Source organism: Chiloscyllium plagiosum, chromosome 4 (assembly GCF_004010195.1).
Source record: "Chiloscyllium plagiosum isolate BGI_BamShark_2017 chromosome 4, ASM401019v2, whole genome shotgun sequence".
Taxonomy (NCBI): domain Eukaryota; kingdom Metazoa; phylum Chordata; class Chondrichthyes; order Orectolobiformes; family Hemiscylliidae; genus Chiloscyllium; species Chiloscyllium plagiosum.
The window spans coordinates 28,401,753-28,424,751 of record NC_057713.1 but is presented as its reverse complement, the minus strand read 5'-3'; the positions used below and the strand labels follow the sequence as shown (position 1 = coordinate 28,424,751).

The following is a 22,999-nucleotide window of genomic DNA, read 5'->3' as shown; positions in this document are numbered from 1 at the left end:
GGTGTGGACTTGTTGGGCCGAAGGGCCTGTTTCCACACTGTAATGTAATGTAATGTAATGTATTGTAATCTAATCTAATCACTCTACATCATATTTGACATTCTTCCCAGAATGCTTTATTGAAAGCTGCTACAGGACACTCTTCCCAGCTAGTATGTAGCTGGACTTGCATCTCCTACATGAACCAGATGTCCTTTTTTAGTGCTAACATTGGGGAAGGTATTAAACTAAAATTAGAAAGGCAAAGAAAGGTACAGCTATAAGTATGGGTGACCTTATCTGCAAATAGATTAAGCAAAACAAATGCTGTAGAGGAGGAATGTCTGGGATATGTGCAAGATGGTTTTCTGGAGTCATATGTTGAGTAACCAAATGGAGAACAGATCACTCTAGTATTGTGTAGTTTGTAAAAGAAAAGGCAATCTAGCTGTGCGAGGCCATCTGGGGAACAGTAACAATATATGAAGAATTCTTCATCAAATGGAGGGTGATGTAGTCAATTCTGAGACTAGAGTCCCAAATCTAAATAAAGGAATGTATAATGGCATGAGTTAGCTATGATAAACTGGGGAAAGTTACTTAGAGAGATGATAGTGGATAGAAAATGAAAAATGTTAAAAGAGTGCATGGTGGAAAGACAGTAGCCTGTAACTATTACATTAGAAAAACCATCTACCAATGTTCCCTGAAGCTGCATGGCTGCAAACTTCCACACAAGATGATTGGCATCAGCATGCCAAGTGTGACATGGACATTGGTGGCCTATGCAGCCAGAAAGGAAAATAGAGGGAATTCTAATGTTTACTTTGTAGAAAATGTATTTAGTAATGGATGAGTTAAGCTTTGCACAGGAAACATCTATGTGACAAATAGGAACAAAATTTATTGGCACAGAAAAAAGCACATACTGATGTGCTTTCCTATAACAATTGTTTTTACAATTGAGCAGCTAGTTAGGTCACTTTAGAGAGAAATTGCATGTCATCCGTATAGAATTGGAGTTAAGTAACAGTAAGAATAACATTTTCTCTCCATCAGAGATTTTTAGTGAACCAGTTATATTCTACTAATAATCTTGTAATTCATTCTTGTACTAGCACACTACTATCAAATCTATTGAATTCAGTTTCATAATTTATATCAGAGGGGTGGTTAGCTCAGTTGGTAAGATAATTAGTGTGTGGATCAGATTAATGCCAACAACACAGCATTCAATTCCCCATTCTGACTGAAATAACCTCAGCACTCTCTGCCTTGGCTGTAGATTGAAATCACAATGCTTTATTGTGGCTCAGCAAATAATTTCTAAGGATCTGTCATTAAACAGACAACCACAGAAGAATGAACTAGAACTTATAACCTAGTCACTTGGCTGAGCATATATTGAATATTGCTGAATCAAGAGACATGCTGTTGAAGATTTTTGTCTTGCACTTATCAGGAGCAGATACAAGAATATTTAAAGTGACGTGCATACAAAGCAAGGGTGATGTGAGATAAACTCTTTTCACTTAGCAGGTAGTCAGGATATGAAATGCACTGCCTGGAAATGTGTAGAGGCAGATTCAACTGAGGGATTCAAGAGGGCAATGAATGGTTATTTGGATAGAAATGGTGTGCAGGGATATGAAGAAAAGGCATGAGATTGATATTAGGTTGTAGACCTGTCCAACACGAGGGGCCAAATTGCCTCCTTCTGTGCTGGAACAATTCTGTGATGATATACAGGGTGCTGATTTGTTGGCAAGTTGACTCCGTCACAGAAAATGTGCTAGTGACCAGTTACCCTGAAGAGTTAGTCGAGATTCAAAAAAGGCAGGAGTTTCTGATTGGTCCAGACATACCATGTTGAAAACAACAGGGAATAGTATTCCTCCAAGGTTTTGTTTAATTGAAAAGGTTCCATGCCTGGATGAATACCTTTTTCTTGCGGAGGATCAAGCTCTGTACATGCATATTTGTAGTTTCTAACAATCAAAAATGATTATACCCAACTGATAATCGTAAATTGGTTAATATAATTTGTAGCACACAGATTGTACAGTACGTGCTGACTAATTGTGGAATCATCTCATGTAATCTTGGACATTATATTCTGAGTTTTGCATGAGCGGTCTGATTAAATACAGTCAATATTCTGCCTGTTATGAATAGCTGAAGGGAGACACGATCAGTCAGTCACTGGGACATTTTGTCTACATACCTGGTATCATGACAGCATTTACATTAATGTACCATATTACTCACTTATATGGTAGGCAGTATATCTTTGTGAGTTCCTACCTGTCTGAGGAGAATTCTACTCATGTTACCTGCACATGGAAACAGTGTAAACTGACTAGCTTCTTCATTCTTCATTCCTGAAGAAGGGCTTATGCCCGAAACGTCGATTCTCCTGCTCCTTGGACGCTGCCTGACCTGCTGCGCTTTTCCAGCAACACATTTTTTAGCTTTACCTATTGCATATATTTCTGATGTGAAGATGACGGTGTTGGACTGAGGTGGACAATGTCAGAAGTCACACGACACTAGGTTATAGTCCAACAGATTTATTTGAAATCACAAACTTTGAAAGTTCTTCACAAGTTCTTTCCCAAGACCTTCACTCGACAAAGGAGCAGCACTCCAAAAGATTGTGATTTCAAACAAACCAGTTGGACTATAACCTGGTGTCGTGACACCTAGCCTTTCCAGAGTAATCAGAGGATCTTTCCCTTAGTAAATTATAATCTCCAGATTATTATGTTAAATGATTATGTTGGATTTACAGCATTATCTGTCCTCTCAACAATGGGCTGTTTCCAGCACATCTAACTTGGTGACACCTGTTATCAAATGAGGAATACTGCAACATTTCCCAACAGTAACATTTCTCACCATTAACACTGCCTCCTTGCACTTTTCCCATTCTCTGTGCTCACATCACTGCCAACAACCACACTCAAAATTTATCTTTATTTAGACACCATGCCGAGAAAGAGACTTGGTTTTTTTTTGTTATGTGGTTTGATGCCACACAATGCATTTGGGTTCAATACAGACTGGTTGAAGAGAAGGATTGGATGATCAGACATGATAATTGGTTGATTGAATGGCACAGTAGCTCAAAGGACTGAATGCAAAATAACTCCACAGAAACTGGTATCACGTCACCAAGTCGCCCTTTATTTACACATGGAGAATCTTTAACATTGACCCAGTTCCCTCACAGATAGCTCTCACAGTGAACAGGATGAACATTCCGCTTATACAAGGACTTGCATGATTGACGTGTAACTGAGTCTAAGGTTTACCTGGCCATTCCCATGAATGTGAGGGAGCTGTTAGAGGTCATTTTTGTCCTTGCTGGCACTGTCCCACCAACATGGCTATGTCTGCATCCAGTGAAAAAGCTCCACAGAGGCTGGTATCTCATCTCCAAGTCATCCTTTATCTTCATGTGGAGAGTCCTTGACACTGATTCAGCTCTCTCAGAGCCAGTTCACAGAGTGAACAGGTTGTCTGACATTCCTGTTCTTATCTGTCAACCAGGACTCCCTGATTGGACCAGGTTAACAGCTCCAATAAGGGAACTCATTTTCTATGAGGTCCACATGGCTGACCTCATTACAATCATTACAAAATGGCCTACTTCTGTTCCTATTTTCTGATTTCTAAGGCAAAGTCAAGAACTATATTCAGGCTTAGATTTCAAAGTAGCATTATTTATTATACATTTATACTAAATACTGTTATACATGGTAATCATAGATACACCAGGCTCTGATCTTATCATTTCATTATTGAGAACTAAACTATCTTCTTCATGTGTTCATATGAGTTCTCTAATGTGTTGTCTAGTCCAGCTCATTTTGGTCTATTGTGGTCTAGCCCCACCTATACTGTGCTATTTATGCTAGTGATGTGCAACTCTTTGACATCATTGCAAAGTTACTCCAGGATCTTGAAGCCCTTGTGCAACAATTACCATGAACTTGTGTTACTTTATGCTTATCTGTGAAAGGGTATTATGGTAATTTACCATTGCCCACAGCAGATGACTTACCAGCAGCCACTTTAGGCAATTTATACACTGTAGAAAGATTTAAATGTTGATACTTTACCCGTTTGATTATATTATGAGTAGATTTGCCTTAGTCACCAAAATGGGACTTGTACCAAGATCTTTTGGCTCAGAGGCAGGAATGCTAATCTCTATCACAAGTCTTCCCAGACTATTAACATGAGCTCACCTAATATGAAGTCAAACACCATCAGATGAAAGCTGACTGCAAGATTCAGCATTGACCCTCTTGATATTTTCTTAATCTATCTTCTTTTATTCAGTATTGTTTCTGGATTAATGTTCTGTGGGAAAGTGAAATGATAAAATTTCTCTCACGCTCCCAGGAGAGCATGTGGCTCCACACAACTCAGCTTTTGGTTAATACAGTAGACTTGTAACCATTAAGGCTAAAGTCCATCAGCTCACTGGAAAACAGACTGTACTGTTATCTGGAGCAATATACTATGCATTGTTCCTCAAGTGAGCTGTAAGGGGAAATATGGACATTATTTCATATTTATCTCCTCTTGTATGATAGCCCCATGAGAACATCTACCTAAAACTCTTTATGTGAACATAACACTGAATGCTGAATTGCTAAAGTGCTAAAGAGTTTGGCCCCTTGCTAAACAATGGCTTTATGGCACCCTTGATACTTCATCCAAGCAGCAATATTCAAATAAGAATCTAGAGAGTGTCAGCAGGCAATTCTACCATGGGAGAAAAGACTTAACTATCACACACAGTACTGGCCAGCAGCAAAAAGCAGTGAGCTTGACTGATTTCTGCTCTCTAATGCAGGGGCTAGTGAGACAATTTTTACATTTGTATTTAAATGCACACTGCATTTAAGTAACTTAGTACAGATCTGGGATCAATTTAGATACCTTTTCTGCTTTGACAATACATATTCAAAACTTATGCTCTCCCTGGCAGTTAATTTTGTTTGTTTGAATTTTTAATAGCTTTATCCTTTTGCCAACACATTGGGGAAGTTAAATTCTAATGTCTACCATTCACTTGGCAACAATGATTGATCAATGGGCAATATTCAATCAAAGTTGACCAATTGATTTAGTATAGAGATGTTTTCCTGAAGAGTTAATCCTACAGTACCTGGCCTGGACACGCTAAAGACTAATACTTGTAAGCAATAGAACAGTGATTTATTGTCCAAATAACACTAATCTTAAGGCAGGTGATTTAAGTTAGGATAATGCCCTGTGACTTACCAGCAGCACTCAAGTAATTCATTAAAGTGGCCATCCTTCAAGCAATGAGTGTTGTACAGGCTGTTTGACTGTGAAAGCCAATATGCCAACGTTCACTTGATAGATGCCTATACTAAAGCACTACCAACAGGGATCACAAAATGGCCAGCAGAATTTAGAAAGCATAGGGATATTTCTTTCATTTGTCCAAGCGGGTTCATGTCAAAAACAAAAACAGAAGGAGCTGGAAAAGTTCAGCAGGTCTGCTAGCATCTGTGGAGAGAAATCAGAGTTAACGTTTCAGATCCGGTGCCATTCCTCAGAACTGATGGTAGCTAGGAAAATGTTGCTTTTTATACAGAAGATAGGAAGTGGGGAGGGGATAAGGAATAAGCGATAGGTGGGGATAAAGACCAAAGAGAGACAAAAGTCAGAAAGACAAAGAAGTGGATAACGATCCAGTTAGGAAGGTGCAAAGCTATTAATGGGGACTGTTAGTGGCTAACAACAGGTTGTGTATAACAGCAGACTATGTGATAACAAGGGCTGGGATTTGGGGATAGGGCCAAGGAGAGGTCAAGCCCTAAAGTTATTGAACTTGATATTGAGTCCAGAAGACTGTCCAATCCCCAAGCAGCAAATGAAGTGTTGTTCTTTCAGCTTGCATTGAGCTCCGCTGGAGCACCTGCAACAGGTCTGAAACAGAGATGTTGGCCAGGGAACAGTGTGGTGTGTTGAAATGATAAGCAACTGGAAGCTCAGGGTTTTTTTCTAAGGTCAGAACATAGGTATTCTGTGAAGCGGTCACCCAGTCTTTGCTTTGTTTCCCCAGTGTAAAGGAGACCACATTGTGAGCAGTGAATGCAGTGGACTAGATTGTGTGCAGTACCGGTAAAGCACTACTTCACCTGGAAGGTAGGTTTGGGCCCTTCAATACTGAATAACACTGATACTTAACATCAGCATCCCGAGATAGATTAAATTTAACAGCTTAGGAGTCATATCTGATATCTTCTTTATGAATAAGGTCAGTTTCATAACATGCAGCTTGTTTACCAATTGAAATATATATATATATTGGACCTAATGAGTCAAAACATATTTAATTATAAATAGCCATTTTATTGTCTGCTCAGAGTTGCCTGTTGTAGTAATGTAAAATGAGTGACGAGAAATAACAAACAGGCATAATTTCTGCCATTAGAGAACTTTGCTCACTTTATAGCTCATGATAGTTTTCAGTAACTGCGTCAGCGGTGGTGGAAATACTTCAAATGCATGAATGCTTTTTTAATATATTAATTTGGGTACGTGCAGCAGTTCAGTTTTTAATCACGCCCAGGAGAAATGGATGATCTGGGTTGCTAGGCAGTGTTAAGTATATAGAGGTCACAGAAAGGACACAGCAATGTTAAAGTAAGTGCATTTTATACATAATCAGTGGAGCAAAGATGACTGGAATTTAAAAGAGATTTTTAAGATTATTAAATGTTTTGAAAGGAAAGAAAAACAATTTTCCTTCACTAGGGATCATTAATTAAGATTGTCACCAAGGAAGAGAAGAGAGATTAATTGAATTTCTTCACACAGTCTTGATGAGGCTTGCAATTCTTTGCCACAGGGAGTTAGGGGAGAAACCATTGTCTCTATTAAAAGTTAAATATTTGGAGCAGGGAGTGACCCAACAGGCCACATGACTTTCCACAGCACTGAAAACATCTATGGTCTACTATCCTAATCAAGATCTTATTGCTTTTCCTGCTGGCATGGGGTGCACATAATCATATTATGCCAACCATTTAGAAGTACTGAAGGGAGATTAACAAGGTAAAAAAAATGGACAGTCAAGGGGCAGAGTGGATAGGGAGAAGTAATATGGAGTTATAGGTAGAGTTCTAAAGAATGTACAGTGTCAGAGGGATCTAGATGCTCATATGCATACATTTTTGAAGGAGGCAGGATGTTTTGCAAAAAAAGTGAGCAAAGTACATGGGATCCCAGACTTCACAAAAAAGAGGTATTGAGAAGAAAGCGAGGAGTTTAGCTCAACTGTTATAAAAGTCTTTTAAAGATGCAACTAGATTATTGCATCCAGTTTTTATCACCATACTTTAGGAGAAATGTGAGGATTTTTCAGAGGTTGCTGATGAGATTTACCTGAATGGTTAGATTGAAGATGCTGAGGTTGTTTGACATGGAGCAAAGTGGTTTGAGGGGTGATTTGATAGAGGTGTCTAAGATTATGACAGATATAGGTAAATAGATAAAGAAAGAGTACTCCCTGTAGTTGATGGTTCATGTAATGATGTGAGGTTTCTGGCTGGAGATGAAGAGGGAATGTAAGGAAGAACCATTTTGTGTCAGTTTATGGTAATTATAATATTCTTGATCTTTATGATTTAAAAAAAAAATCTGGAGAGCCACATTAGGTCAGGAAAGTATCACCATTCTTGAAGAAACATCTCACCCTGGCTTCATCTTACAAGTTTGCAGAAATGAGCAAAATCATCTGACATTTCGTGTTGAATGGCTTTGCATTGTTAAAAGGCATGGTTGTCATGAACTCAGTTCAGTAGGTGAAGTGGTTCTGAACAAGCATGTAGATCACATGAAAGCTGCAAACTCGCAAATGGGCAGGAGCTGATCCGACCCCTCAGAACATCCGGCAAGGCTGTCAGAACCTGATGGGTGTTCCGTTAATCAACCAGGAACTGGGACAGTTTGGTATTGAGTGAAGCTGTAGGCTGCTTCTCTAAGACTGCCTTCAAAGTTTCCGCACGATCATTGGACAATGGATGGTACGGAACTGTCCTTACTTGCATAACAGTGAAGACATCTCTCAGGATGAGAGGGACGTGGAGGATGTCACATCCTTGATGCCATTACCGCCTGAAGATAAATTTCGGCCAAGACACTCCAGACACAAGAGGATGTCTATGGTCCAGTACAGGCAAAAGTGAGGACTTCTGATGCTGGAAACCAGAGTTTAGATCCGAGTGGTGCTGGAAAAGCACAGCAGGTCAGGCAGCATCCAAGGAGCAGGAAAATCAACGTTTCGGGCAAAAGTTCTTCATCAGGAATCGTTGATTTTTCTGCTCCTCGGATGCTGCCTGACTTGTTGTGCTTGTCCAGCACCACTCAGATCTAAACTATGGTCCAGTACATGTTGCCAGGATCCAAGGCAGAGTTGGAGGAACTGGAGCTGGTGCAAAATCATCCCAGAATAAAGCTACAGGAAAAACAAGTGTCTACATTGCAGCACTTAGAGGGGAAGGGATATAGTGACTAGAATGAGGTCAGCCATATGAACCTCATAGAATATGCATTTCCTGATTAGGGCTGTTAACCCGGTCCAATCAGGGATCCCTGGCTGACAGACGTAAACAGGAGTGGCAGGGGTTCTGTTCACTCTGAGAGCCAGTTCTGAGCTAGCTGGGTCAGTGTCATGTACTATGCTCATATAAATAAAGGGTGACTTGATGAAGGGACACTAGCTTTCATGGAGTTAGTTCAGAGACTGAATTATTTCAAAAAGAAATTCAATAGGAACTCAAGAGAAATAGATCACAGGGATAGAGTAGGGCATATGACTGACTGGATTGCTCAATGGAGAACTGGCACTGACCCAATGGGCTGAATAGCCATCTTCTGTGCCATAAAGACTCTATGAGAAAAAGACATGACAAATTTGTCAGCATGTTCACATGTTTCAATTTTTGAAGGTCCCAAAGGATTAACATGACAATGCTCATAGGAAACATTTTTCTCATGTTCTAAGTCAGCAGAAAGGCAAATGCAGAGATATGTAATTTGCTCCAATATTACCTGCAGCTGCCATATTCTTTAAAGTTTGTAAAGCCAGTGATAATAATGGTAAGATGTGGCCTGAAACCTGGCTCCATCTCCTTGTAGTCATTCCCCAATTATCTATGGGAAAAATATTGGGATGTGGCATAAGCTCATGTTGCAAGCTCATTTGCTGCAAGCTAATTTCAGCTTCTTAGGTGTCCTTTCCCTCCATGTTTGCCTCTTATTTCTTCAAGGAGAAAGTGAGGGCTGCAGATGCTGGAGATCAGAGCTGAAAATGTGTTGCTGGAAAAGCGCAGCAGGTCAGGCAGCATCCAAGGAACAGGAGAATCGACGGCTTATGCCCGAAACGTCGATTCTCCTGTTCCTTGGATGCTGCCTAACCTGCTGCGCTTTTCCAGCAACACATTTTCAGCTCTTATTTCTTCAACCCTACCAACCTTGGGTTGAGAAGGTTTTAGGCTCTCCAAATATTTTCTGACCTTATTTTTCTGTCCTTATTCCTTTAACTTTCACTAAAATATAACTTTCCAATTCCATCTAAGTGAGTGCTGTAGCTCTGCTAATAAAGTGACCACACTTGTCAATCACACCATAATACAAATAGTTATTCCAGTCCAAAATATGTCAAAAGTGGAAAAATTAGGCTACAATGTACATTATCTGACATTCTATGGTTCCAATGATCTTCTAAATGTTTATGACTTCCATTAGTATATAAAGTAGAAAAGTCATGTAGCATTATAAGATTCACACTATTAATAGTACACAAATTGCTTATGTACATTCCACTGAATGAGCTGTGTTCCCAACTCCATTTATATTAACTGTACATTGGAAATATGAACGTTCCAAATTATTAAATTAGTGATCTTTAAAATTTCTCATTTTTGCTAGTGAAGTAAAAATAAATGATGTGTTTCTCCTATGTAATATTTAAATTCAACTCAGATTATAAAATATCTGATCCCTAGGTTGTGTTAGGTTTGAAACCTAGACTGTGGTTTAACTATTCTAACCAAGGGCAAGGGAAGGGATCCCTGAATATCCTCAGCGTACAGAACTAAAGGAAAATTGAATAATGCTCCTGATTGGTACCTAGTAATCCTTACCGTAAAGCATAAATATGTAAACATTTGAGGACAGCAATAGGCTTGTCTGTCATGACCTGTTGGTCACTGTCAATTCTTGCATGAAGAATAACTGTTTGACTGTTAATTTTCTCCAATCTCTTCATGAAGATGGTGCATGTTTTACTAGGATAGAGTTCAAGTCATCCAATATCTTGCTCAAGTTAACTGTGAACCTTCAAGTAGACTATTAGTCATTTTATAAACATGGTGATAAGATTTACGCACATTTGTAAAAATATGGATTTATTAGTGATAGGCAGCACGGCTTTGTGCAGGTAAGGTAAGGTCATGTCTCTCAAACTTCTTTCAGTTTGTTGAGAAAGTGACAAAGATAATTGACGCGGGCATGATGGTGCATGTTGTCTATATAAACTTAAGCGAGGTTCTTGGCAAGGGCCCTCATGGCAGGTTAATGCAAAAGGTGAAGTCACGAGACCTACAGTGAGCTAGTAAGATGAATATAGAACTGACTTAGTTATAGAAGACAGAGAGTAGTGGTGGAAGGTGTTTTTCTGTGACCAGTGGTGCTCCTCAGGGATCAGTGCTGGGACCATTATTCTTTATTATAGTCTATACCTTGCTGTATCCTCTGGTAATTCTCTTCACTATCTACGGCTATATAGCCGTAGATAGTGAAGAGAATTACCAGAGGATACAGCAAGGTATAGACAGTTTGGAGACTTGAGTGGAAAAATAACAGCTTTTTAATCCTGAAAAATGCAAGATGATGAATTTTGGAAGACCTAATGCAGGACGGAAGTATACTGTTAATAGCAGAACCCGTAATAGCATCAACATACAGAAGGATCTAGGCGTTCAGGTCCACAGTTCCCTGAAAGTGGCAACACAAATGAATCATGTAGTCAAGAAGGCGTATAGCTTGCTTGCCTTCATTAGTTAGGGCATATAATCTAAAATTTGTCATGCCATGTTGCATCTGCCTTGAACTTTAGTTAGGTCTCATTTGGCACATTGAGTACAGTTCTGGTTGCCACACTACTAGAAAGATACAGAGGCTTTGGAGAGGGGCAGAAACAGTTTATCCGAATGTTGCCTGGTTTGGACAGTATTAGATATGAGGAGAGATTGGACAAAGTTGGTTTGTTTTCAGGTGAACGTCAAAAATGCGAGGTGCCTGACAGAAGTTTAAAAAATTATGAGGGGCATGGATGGAATAGGTAGTCAGAGTCATTTTCCCAGTGTAGAATGTTAATTACTAGGGAACACAAGCTTAAGGTAAAATGAGGTAAGTTGAAAGGAGAGGTGGGAGGCAAGTTCTTTACACAAAGGGTGAAAGTGCTTGGAATGTGCTGGAGGTGGATACAATAACAACATTAAAGAAGCATCTTGACACATTTATGTATAGGCAGGGAATAGAGGAATATGTACGGTATGGAGGCAAAATGTTTTTAGTTTTGAAAGGCAAGATGTGTTGGTGTAGTCTTGGTGGGCTAAAGGGCCTATTCCTGTGCTTTCCTGTTCTTTATTCTATTCCAGTGCCTGTTTTCTATAAAACATCCTGACTTGTGAAATTGTTTTCCACTGAGCTTTCTGTTTAAAACTTAAAATAGCATCAATATAAAATTACATATCTCATGATATTGCTATAAAAAGGCATATTTTGTGAAGGCTTTTTATCTTGAACCCAGTGGGATATTTCACAAGAATATGAATTCAAGGAGAAAAGCAACATTTATACTGCATGAGAAAAGTGATGTTTGGTTGGCAAGTGGACTCTGATTTTTGAAGGTATTGCCATGGAGAATATACCAATTATTGATGACTGACAGTTAATTTACAGGCTTTATTTACATTTTAAACCAGGAAGGTTGACTCTGATATATCAGTGTTGGCCACTCTGGCAAATAAAATGGCAAATGTGTGACACATACTTTGTTAAACCGCTACAGGGACAGTGCATGTACATATGTCTCAATCCAATAACTCTGCATTGGCTTCTAAGTTAGGGAGCTTTGAGTGCACCCAAATATGCCACACTATGAGCCCAACTGACAATCCTAAAATGGTTATTAGCATAACTTTTTGCACACTCTGGATAATTCAGCAAATCTCATCCAATCGTAGAATCACATCTAATGTTAGAAACTGTGTTGCAAGTGTAGGCTAATTGGATGCAGTCAGTATCTTGCTTGTTGTGAACAAAGTATTTTCTGTTGGACAGGATCCACCAATCTTCGGGATGTGCAACCAAAATAACTGTCATCACACCATCATTAAATTTTTTAAACCACTGTACTCAAGTATGCGATGGGCAGAATGTCTTTGTAGTTGACAGCAGAATCACTTGTGTTGCTATTGCTAAAGCCTAAGTGACCTATTGAGGACACAGAGTTAAGGACAAGCACCGGCAAAGGTTGTAAAGATACAAATGGTAGTACAGCTCCTCATTCCAATAACAAAGCAAAAAATCATGAGGTTCTTGGGATGTGCGCATTCCAACAAAGATTCATCCCAAACTTCAGTACAGTAACTATCCTGCAAATAGACCTAGTTAAGAAAGGGAAAAAAAAAGCATGGACTGAGAAATGCCAGACAGCTTTCAAAAGCTGAAGGCCATTTTAATAAGTAAGCTTACACTTGCAGCTCTGAATTTTAATCAAGCATTTAAAGTAACCAACGACGCAAGAAACATTCCTGTCTCCTTTCAGGCAGATAAATCTGGAAAAATGACACCAATCAATTACTTCTCCAAAAAGACTACACAATGGTGTAGTCGACAGTAAAGGTAGAAACTCGCAGTTTATTACTGGCTCTCAAATACTTAGTGATACTTGTTCAAAATGGATATTGGGAGACCAACGTACACTTTCAACAGTTCAGTAACTTTTGTGGAAATGTTTAAAACTCAGAGTGCCAGATTACTTTGTTGAAGATTGTTCTTTTAGCCCTACCATCTCAAAACTACCCACATTACTATAACCCAAATTGAACGTGTTTGCAGACTCCCTGTCCAGACGCTAAAAAGACCAGATTGAACTGAAGAGATTATATCGACCCAAAAAAAAGAGGAATGAATATGTGTACATATCTCAGATTTCAAGGTTTTCTTTTGTTGCTTTTCTTCCATTTCTCTATCAAAATTAATCTCAAATCATGTCAATGGATCATAATGCCAGATCACCAATAAGCAAATTGAGTTTTTAATTACAAGTGTTTTTCAAATAGAGGACATATAGCTAATAAAAATCTGAAATCTACATTCTGCACACCATAATTTAGTGAGTGGAAGGCTTGTGTGGATTGTCAGTGTGAAGAGAGACTCTGTAATTTCCCACCAAACAGGTGTCAAGATGACTTGAATAAGAACATGAAAAGAATAAATGCATTACAAATTGAACTGTAATATCCTATGAGTTATCTCAGACTGTGAAAATGATGGGGAAAAAAAAAGAGTATTCTGGCAGAAAACATGTTTCCCTTTTAAGAATACAGAAGAACAGGGATTAAAAGAAAGCTCTGATCTGATCTATGTGTGCTGGTGGGTGTGATGTGTACTGAGAATGTCACAACTAAACAAAACCCCTAGTCATCCCTGCACCACAGGCAATATGAGAGAAAGTGGAGGTGAGGTGAGAGTGATAACCCTTGATATTAAGGCTGTATTTGACAATGTGGCATCAAAGAGCTCTAGTAAAACTGGAATCAAAGAGTATTGGGGGTTAACTCTCTGCACGGAGGAAAATGGCTATGGTTGTTGGAGATCAGTCATCTCAGCTCTGCAGGAGTTCCTCAGGGTTATGTCCTAGGCCCAACCACCCTCAGCTGCTTCATCAATGACCCATCCACATCATAAGATGAGAAGTGGGCATGTTTGCCAATGATTGCACAATGTTCAGCATCATTCACGACACCTCAGATACTAAAGCAGTCCATGTCCAAATGCAAGAAGATCTGCACAATATCCAGACTTGGGCTGACAAGTGACAAGTAACATTTGTGCCACAGAAATGCCAGGCAACAACCATCACCAATAAGAGACAATCTATCCACTGCCCCTTGACATTTAATGATGTTACCATCACTGAATCCCCTGCTATCAACATCCTGGGGGTTACTGTTGATCAGAAATTCAACTGGACTCACCACATTAATACAGTGGCTATAAGAGCAGGTCAGAAGCTAGGAATACTGTAGCGAGTAACTCACCTCTTGACTCCCTACTTGCAGGGACAGCTCCAAAAATACAAGCAGCCTGCTTGATTTTCACCACGTCCATCATCTTCCTCTACAGGCATTCAGTAGCAGTTGCATGTACTATTGGCAAAGATCCTTAGACAGCATCTTTAAAACCCATAACCACTTCCACCCAGAACAACAATGACACCACTTGCAAGATCGCCTCCAAGCCACTCACCATTCTGATTCTCTAGTGGCATTGTGAGTCAACCTACAGCAAAAGGACTGCAACAGTTTAAGAAGGTTGCTCACCTTCTCAAGCAATAAATGCTGCTCAGCCAGCAAGCCTACTTCCCACGAGTGAAGTTTTTTAAAAAAAGTCTTTTTGTCTTTTCCTGGAAGCCAAAAACCAGTCAAAATGAAACAGAACAAGGGCTTTTCAGCTGCCTTACAAAGCTGAGCATCTTGTAATCTGCTCACTTACCAACACCAGTGCTGCTGGTATTACTCAATAGAGTAGCTGCAACGTCCCATCATCTACTCATCACAGAATTCAAAGACTGATCTATATATCTTCTTTCACTTTTAATCTTTCTTTGGTCTTAACACTTATTTCCAATCAACATGTATACATTTTCCAATATTTACTTTTGCATTAGAAACTAATAAACTTACTGTCTTGTTATTTAAGAAAGCCTGGTGAAACTGACTCCTTTTAAACATAAATTAATTTGGTCTGGTAGAAGGGGTGCCATTTTAAAAATTAACCTTGTTGTGACCACCAAGGGGATGAGTAAAGAAGAGGAACCAGTGTATGCTTTCTCACTGGGAGCTTGAAAATTTGAAGTCTTCTATCCTGAAATGTAGTATATTGTGGCACCTTACTCAGGGACTGGCTGTTACAGTATAATAAACTTCAGGAAATCTATCCTACTGGCTCCTTTATGATCACAGGGTACAACAATTAAGTACTCACTGAATTGGCAAGTACATATTTCAAACAAATAAAAAATCTTGCTGTCAAATGAGGAAAGGACAGAGAGTCAATTGAGCCCCCTTAGTTGTCATACCACTTTTATAATACACAGATTACAATAGCATCACATGCACTTTCATGATTTTCTACAATGTTAGAACAATATATAAATAAAAGCCAAAACTCATTAAATTCACTGTCTCCTGTTCCCTACAACTGAAGTCAGTTTCAGGGAGGTGGAGACTCAGTGCTCAGAGAAAGGCACCAAAACTGCCTGACTTCCAGAAAATGCATTACCAATAGTGCACACCAAGCATGGTTTTGGAGTTCTTTTGTTATCTCTCAGATTCCCCTGAAAAGCAGGATGATACCTTTTCAAATTTGTTTCAGGTAGACTTAGTTATTAAAAGAAAGGACCTGCAACTAATTATCATCACCTTTAGACATAACGATCACAGCCAATGGGGTATTTTCTGAATAACAATCAATGTACTGAGCAGGCAGAGGACAAGGTTTATAGATAGTACGGTGATAGCAAAATAAATTGTCACAAACAGGGAAGTAATCAGCAGATAGTCTGATATTGATAATTTAGGTGGAAAACGAATGCTCTTAGGACATAATCAAACTTTCTTTTCCTTTAAATAATTTAATGGGGTCCTCACTTATCCACTTGAGCACACAGTTTAATATCTCAATTGGATGATTACACTTCAGAATATGTGTAAAGAATGTAGGACTGCTTCAATATTGTACTTGTTTATTTGCTCAAATTCATGATGGAATACACATTTCTAATTTTGAAGCATGCAAATATGTTATCAATGTAGTATTCATTTATTTATTTATCGATTACTTTTCTAAGGGTTAAGCAATTGTGCTTGCTAGAAATAATGACCTCAAATTTGCATGTGGACCATCCTACCCATATTTTGTTGACATTATTAGAACCCTCAGAAAAAAACTGCATGACCTACCATTTTTACATTTTTCAGGGAGTTCTATCAAATTTGTTGGAAAATGCATGTGGCAATTCTGAGGATTAATTTTCTCAATGGAAATTTTGTTTGTTTTTCTACTGTAAATATCTTACTTCATTCAATCCTATTATTATCCATGTAAATTACAGCTAGCCTTTCCACTCTTTGATTTGGCTCCAACAATCAAATGCATTTTTGAGCTATATTAATAAATCGTATCTATTGCAATCAGAGATGCAGAAATGTATTCTTTATTCACTTTTGTGAGTGAACATCATTGGCAATGCCAACAATGATTGTTTTGTTTATTCATTCAAGGGATCTGGGCATCACTGATTAGACCAGAATTTATTGTCCATCCTTAACTGCTCTTGTGAAGATGATGGTAAGCTGTTTCTTGCTCTGCTGTAGTCCATGGTGTGAATGAATACATCCACATTGCAACTGGAAAGGACGTTTTCATTGACAGTGAAGAATGGTGGTATGGCTCCAAGTCAGGATGATGTGTGGCTTGCAGATGGTATTGTTTCCATGAATCTGCCATCTTTATCCTTTGGAAGTTACTGTGAAGGAATCTGGGTGAATTGCTGCAGTGCATCGTGTAGACGGTATACATTCTGTCACTGTGCATCACTGTTGGAAGAAGTGAATATTAAAGCTTTTTGCCTGGGACTAGAAGGCAGGGTATTGGAGATGGGGTGGTTTAAAGGTGAGACTGTCAAAAGGGATTCTACTGTTCATCCTCTAAAAGCTTATGATTTCTATAGCTCTTCTACCAAAGTAAATACAGATGAGCAGAAGGACCCTGGCAAAATTTCCATTAACCAAAATCTAATTATATAACAGCACAATATATTAGCACAGAAAAAAAAAATTCTCTCAACAATGATTTTTTCCTCATTGGGGGAAATGAACATTTTATGTCAAATGATTGAACTTATTGAATACTCCTGCTTATCTCAAAAATGCAAAGCCTCTCTTCTGCAATTTAGTTCCAACTCCATTCTAAATAGCTATCTGATGTTTGATTGGACAAGATGGAAGCAGACAGTTCCCACTCTGTCATTGTTATCATTGCCTGAAATGTGGCTTTCTGCTGACTAAACATTTCCAATCAAACATCAGATAACTATTTAGTGGGTGGCCTGAGGGAAGGAGGCCAAAGGGGCAGAATTAGAGGAGCAGAAGTCGCTCTGAAATCAATCGTTAGTAGAAGCCAATTGCAACAGAAAGGCAATGTCACGAACAAGAAATCAGTCACAGTTAGAAATATAAAAGTCCCTTGCCCTCAGATTCAGTATCAATTTTTCAGTGAAGACCCAGAAAAAATAATATTGACAAAAATATACTCAGGGGCTCCCACCTGTGCAGAAGTTTCTACTGGTACATTTAACCATGGTCCCAGTGATAGATATTTTCTTCCACCCTGGTATCACCTCACCAGTTGGTAAAACATTCAAAGTATTTTCTCACACGACATCAGAAAATACAGCCAGCAGTCCCAAATTGCAGATGATTGGGTTGTTAACAAATCTCATGGCTTGTCAAAATGGTGGCAGGCTTTTTCAATTTCCACATCCAATCACTTTTATAATTTGGAAGATTGGTGTGATGAACACCACTTTGCTGCCACAATATCATCTCATTTGACATTTTTTTAATGATGGAAGAGACTGTGTCGGTAGGTACAATGCAGCGTGTCTGCACAATCTAACTCATACACTTTATGAACACAATACTTAGAATTCTAAATCCTGCAAGGACGTGGTGGAGAGGGGAGGTATGTACTGTGTGCAGACTTGTACACTCAGTAAAGTTAACTCTATGGTGATACTACACAAAACACAATTCAAACTTCAACCACTTCCAAAACATGTACTAGAGCAACTGTGGGAAAGCTATTTAAGATTCAAGCATATAGTACTGAAACAGACAAAGGAAGACCCAAGATCTTAAATTCATTAGAAGCATTTCCATGATACTGTTTGGCTATTTCGTCATATTGGTCCAAAATTCGACTTGATCAAATCTATGTTTTGTGACATTCGTGTTGATTTTAGAGAACTTTAATACTAAGTCTTTTTATTGCTGTGACAACAGCAAAGATAACTTACTAGATTTACAAAGGCAGTTAGTGCGAATCTAATTTTCTTAAAATAGAGTTGGTCTTGATGACAACCAACACAGACTCTGCCTTTTAGAGATCCAGGCAACAGGAGCTATCGAATTAAATCCGATAGGAGTGGTTTTAATTTATGAGATTAAGTTGTCATCAGCAGTAACCCACGAAATTAATCAGTTCGAAATGTTATTAATCACAATTTGAATTTAAAAGCAAATCGTTTTTACCCCAAAAAACACGTGTATCCAAATGAAAAGGTGTCTTTTCTACAGTTCATGTCTGGACAGAAACTGGGAGATGTCTCTAAAATTTAATATTTCTCTTTAATAAAATACCAGGCAAATAAATGAATCAGCAATCCGTATCATTTTCTTCATTCAAGAATTTCATCAGCTTATGGGGTTTGGGCAAAGCTGACAAGGTTAGCATTTAATGTTTATCCCTTGACTGACCTCGAGATAATGACAGTGGAGAGAGGAAGTGCAGGGGAAGAGAAAGAGAGTGAGACACTTAAATGGCATTCTGGCCAGTATCAAAGTTTTAAAGGGAGAAAAGCACTAGAAGGAACTGCAATCCCCTGAGTGTATCAGACAGTGAAGTTTAGAGAAAAATGCCTATACAAGTGTTGTGCTTTGTCTCTTCCCTTTCCAAAGATACATAAGAAAAGCAACAGTAGGCATGGTCTGAGTGTGCTAGTGATAGTAAGAAAAGATACTCACTAGACTGAGTTTGAAGACTAGTGTGGTGGAAAGTCAACTACAATTACTCACTTGCTCCCCTGCATAGCGGGTAAAGTGTTCTTCTGACTGAAAGCTAGAAGCCAGAATGTTAGGGAAAAGGAATAGCACAAAAGAATTTCAAACTGCTGAGCCAATTTCAATATGACTTCAATTAAAACATTTCAAAATTGACTGCTCAGTTATCAATGTTTTCTACTGTGATGCAAAGTGTGCGATTTATCTTAATATTGTTTAGAGCTTGGATTTGAGCTAGTGGCATGTGTTTTAATCTGAAGGAGTTTAAATGAATAACTACATTTTTGTAGGGAGGATTTTTTTAAAAATCAGAAATCGTTCTTGGAAACTAAGTTTTTTTACATTGGGATGGTTTTTATGAACAAAGTAAACAATTACACATTAGGTTTTCAATTCAGAAGCTCCATTCTCTTGATGAGGGAAAACACACATAGCTTGAAGATGCCATTGGAGTTCAGTTTGGTAGCTTAGTGAAAATTTTGACTAAAGCTGGATGATGTGCGGAATAGTTGTTCCAGAGAAAATGGGGTAATCTAGAATGGATAGGTTTGGTTTAAATGCTTCAGATCAGCAGTATTTGTGAACATAGAACATTACAGCGCAGTACAGGCCCTTCAGCCCTCGATGTTGCGCCGCCCTGTCACCTGAAGCCCATCCCACCTACACTATTCCATGTACGTCCATATGCCTGTCCAAAGCCTTACAAAATAGGGTTAAAGCATTCAACAGCAAAGATATTATATGCTAAATTTGTATCAGGGAAAACGGTGGCATAGGAGTAATATCACTGGATTAGTAAGGTGGAACCTCGGGTCCCAATGTTCTGGTGCACAGAATCAAATTGTACCATGGCAATGGTGACATTTGTATTCAATAAACTTTGAAATTAAAAAAGCTAGTCTAATGACAACCATGTGACCATCAACAATCATTGTGAACATGTTTTGATCATTTATGTTCTTTACTGAAGAAAATCTGTTATCCTCACCTGGTCTTGCCTCATTTGTGACCTCAGAATTACAATGTGCTTGACTTTTAACTATCCTCTAAAATAGTCCAAACAGCCTCTCAATTCAAAGGCAACTGGGGATGGGTAAAATACCAGCCTTGCACCCTATCCTGGGCACTGCACTTTGGGAGAGATGTGATGATATTGCAAAGCACATGGAAATGGTTCATGAGAATGGTTCCACAAATGAGGAACTTTAGTTACAAAGTTAGACTGGAGAAGCAGGAATTGTTTTCCTTAATGAGAAGGCTGAGAGGAGATTTGATAGTGGCATTCAAAATCATGAAGGGCCTGGATACAGTAGATGTGCAAAAAACTGATTCCCCTATGAAAGGATTGGGAATAATAGTGCACAGATTTAAGGTAATTGGCAAAACCAAATATGACAAGAAGAAAAATATTTTCTCAAAGTAAATGGTTAAGGTCTGAAAGGCATTGCCCAAAAGTGAGAGAGAGGCATGTTCAACCAAAACATTCAAAAGTGAAATTATATATTACCTGAAAAAGGAAGAATACGCAGAATTACAGGGTGGGGTGGGGGGAGTGGCTGTAGATAAATTGCTCAGAGAACGAGTGCAGGGACGACATGGTCTTCCTCTATGCTGCAACACTTCTGAGATTCTAAGTATTAAGCACTTCAAAAAAATGAGGTATTTAACCACTTGCAAAAATATTTGGAAGGAATTGTAGTTACAATTTAGATATGTTTTACGATTCATCAAGTGGTACTGAATTGAAGATTCTATAAGGCTATTGTCACCTATGTGGTTGCCACACACATTCAACAATGGCAGAGTTTATTGATTCGCAAATATTTTCTTTTGTATCTAAAAATACAGAGGGTTATTTACTATATCAGCTGAGCAATGACCAGTGGATTAAAAACTGTAGTTTGGTATTATTTACATAAAAGTTTTGGAATTGTGCCATTTTGGGGCCCTCCTGCATAAATTGACTTTCTCCTGGGATCTCCTTCTGATCTTAACTTCTGAAAGGCAATGTCAACAACTGAATGAAAAACAGTGCAACAGTTTCACATACTGTTTATTACTGTATGACAACAGAATACAGACAGAACATTTGAACCGCTGCTTGCAATACATACCACATCCAACTCCAAAATTACAAATTTGTTCTGGCTTTTAAAATGTATAGAAAATTTATTGAGCGTATGTAAAATACTCAAATTACACATCTGTCACAAATTATAAACAAATATTGGTTCAAAGATATTTTGACAGCCTAAAACTGTATTTTCGTTCAAAATTTTATAATGAACAAGACTGAATTCATTAAAAGCAAAATCTGAAAATACTCATCAGTTATCTGTGGAAAATCACAGAAGTTGATACTTAGGGCAAGGACCTTAATCACGGAGGAAATTTTAAAAAAACGTTTTGTCTCCAGTAGACTTTGGCACCTCAAATGGACAGTAACATTTTAGCAAGTGGACAAATTGACTGAACCAAAAATTAAAATTTTGTCTGGTTGCACACATAATTTTATAAATTGAAGTTAATCTAGACCAAGTCACATTTTTAAAACATCAATGATAGTTGTAACCATATCTCCATCATTATGCTGCCTAGCAGAACACTTGTTAGTTTGATTAAGAAAAGGTCTGTTGACCCAAATTAAATCATCATTACAATCCTTCTGGGAAGTATAACTTTCTGTAACAGTGCAAAACCCATTAGCTGATAAATAGGTCATGGGTGCATCTTGAGTACTGACAGTGTGCATTTTAATAATACACTTTGTGCTTATTTGCAGAAAATAATCATGCTAACTTTAACTGGGTAAACTGTCAGTAATCTGATAGAACTTGTGTTGTTTGTGGATAGGTGGATTAAAATTTGTTTGGGATCCTATGCCAAAAGGAATTCGAAAAATTATTCCATTTACTGTGGGACAAGATCCCTTCACTGGAAATACTATAAACGCTTGAAAGAGAAAAACTAACTTTTAATTGCCAATGATAATAAGGAATTTAAGAAGAGTTCCTGTTGTTTGTTATTCATTTGCTCAGAATTTTAAAACGTATGAAGGTCTATATTCTTAGAATAAAAAAAATTCATGTACAGAGACTGCTATTCAACCCATCAAGTCTGCACCAGGAACTTAATTAGCTTATGTACTGAAATTCAACACTGCCAATTTTCTGCTTGCTGTTTTTACTTATCATCATACTTGTGCTATTACAGTAAAATTAGACATTTATTTAAAAAGTATCAATACAGCTAAGTGCAAAATTTATAATTAAAATATCATAGTTGTTCATTGTAACTTGTGAAAATTGGATGTGTAAGGCAGTTTGTCAGGTTGGTTTCCTATGTGGAGATGCAGAAATTTTGGTTCAAACCTTTGGTCCTCAAGAGACTATAAACAAATATTACAGAACACATCCCGGAGATAATTAAATTTAAACCAGAAATAGTGGAAGTTGAGCTCTAGTTGTCACGGCTTAGTGGTTAGCACTGCTGCCTTGCAGCACAGAGACCCAGGTTTATTCCACCGTTGGGTGACTGCACGAAGTTTGCACGTTCTCAGTGTCTGCATTGGTTTCCTCCAGGTGCTCTGATTTCCTTCCACAATCCGAAGATGTGCTGGTTAGATGGATTAGACATGCTAAATTGTCCATAGTGTCCAGGGATGTGCAGGCTAGGTGGGTTTGTCACGTGAAATGCAGGGTTACAGGGAAAGGGTTGGGGCATGGGTTTGAGTGGGATGTTCTTCGGAGGGATTATGTGGACTCGATGGACCAAATGGCCTGCTTGGTCTTTTGCTTTTCTTACTTCCACTTCTATTACTTGGTCTTTTGCTT

The 22,999-nt window shown here is 38.4% G+C and overlaps 1 long non-coding RNA gene across 4 annotated transcripts in view; it reads right to left on the bottom strand.

Annotated features, from left to right (window-relative positions):
* Window positions 1–15,390: 15,390 nt before the first annotated feature.
* LOC122548907 overlaps window positions 15,391–22,999 on the bottom strand; it is a 48,710-nt gene continuing 41,101 nt past the window's right edge. For all 4 annotated transcript variants that reach the window (XR_006311363.1, XR_006311365.1, XR_006311364.1 and 1 more), the window contains one exon: window positions 15,391–16,922. This is a non-coding gene — a long non-coding RNA (uncharacterized LOC122548907). The remainder of the gene's footprint in view (window positions 16,923–22,999) is intronic.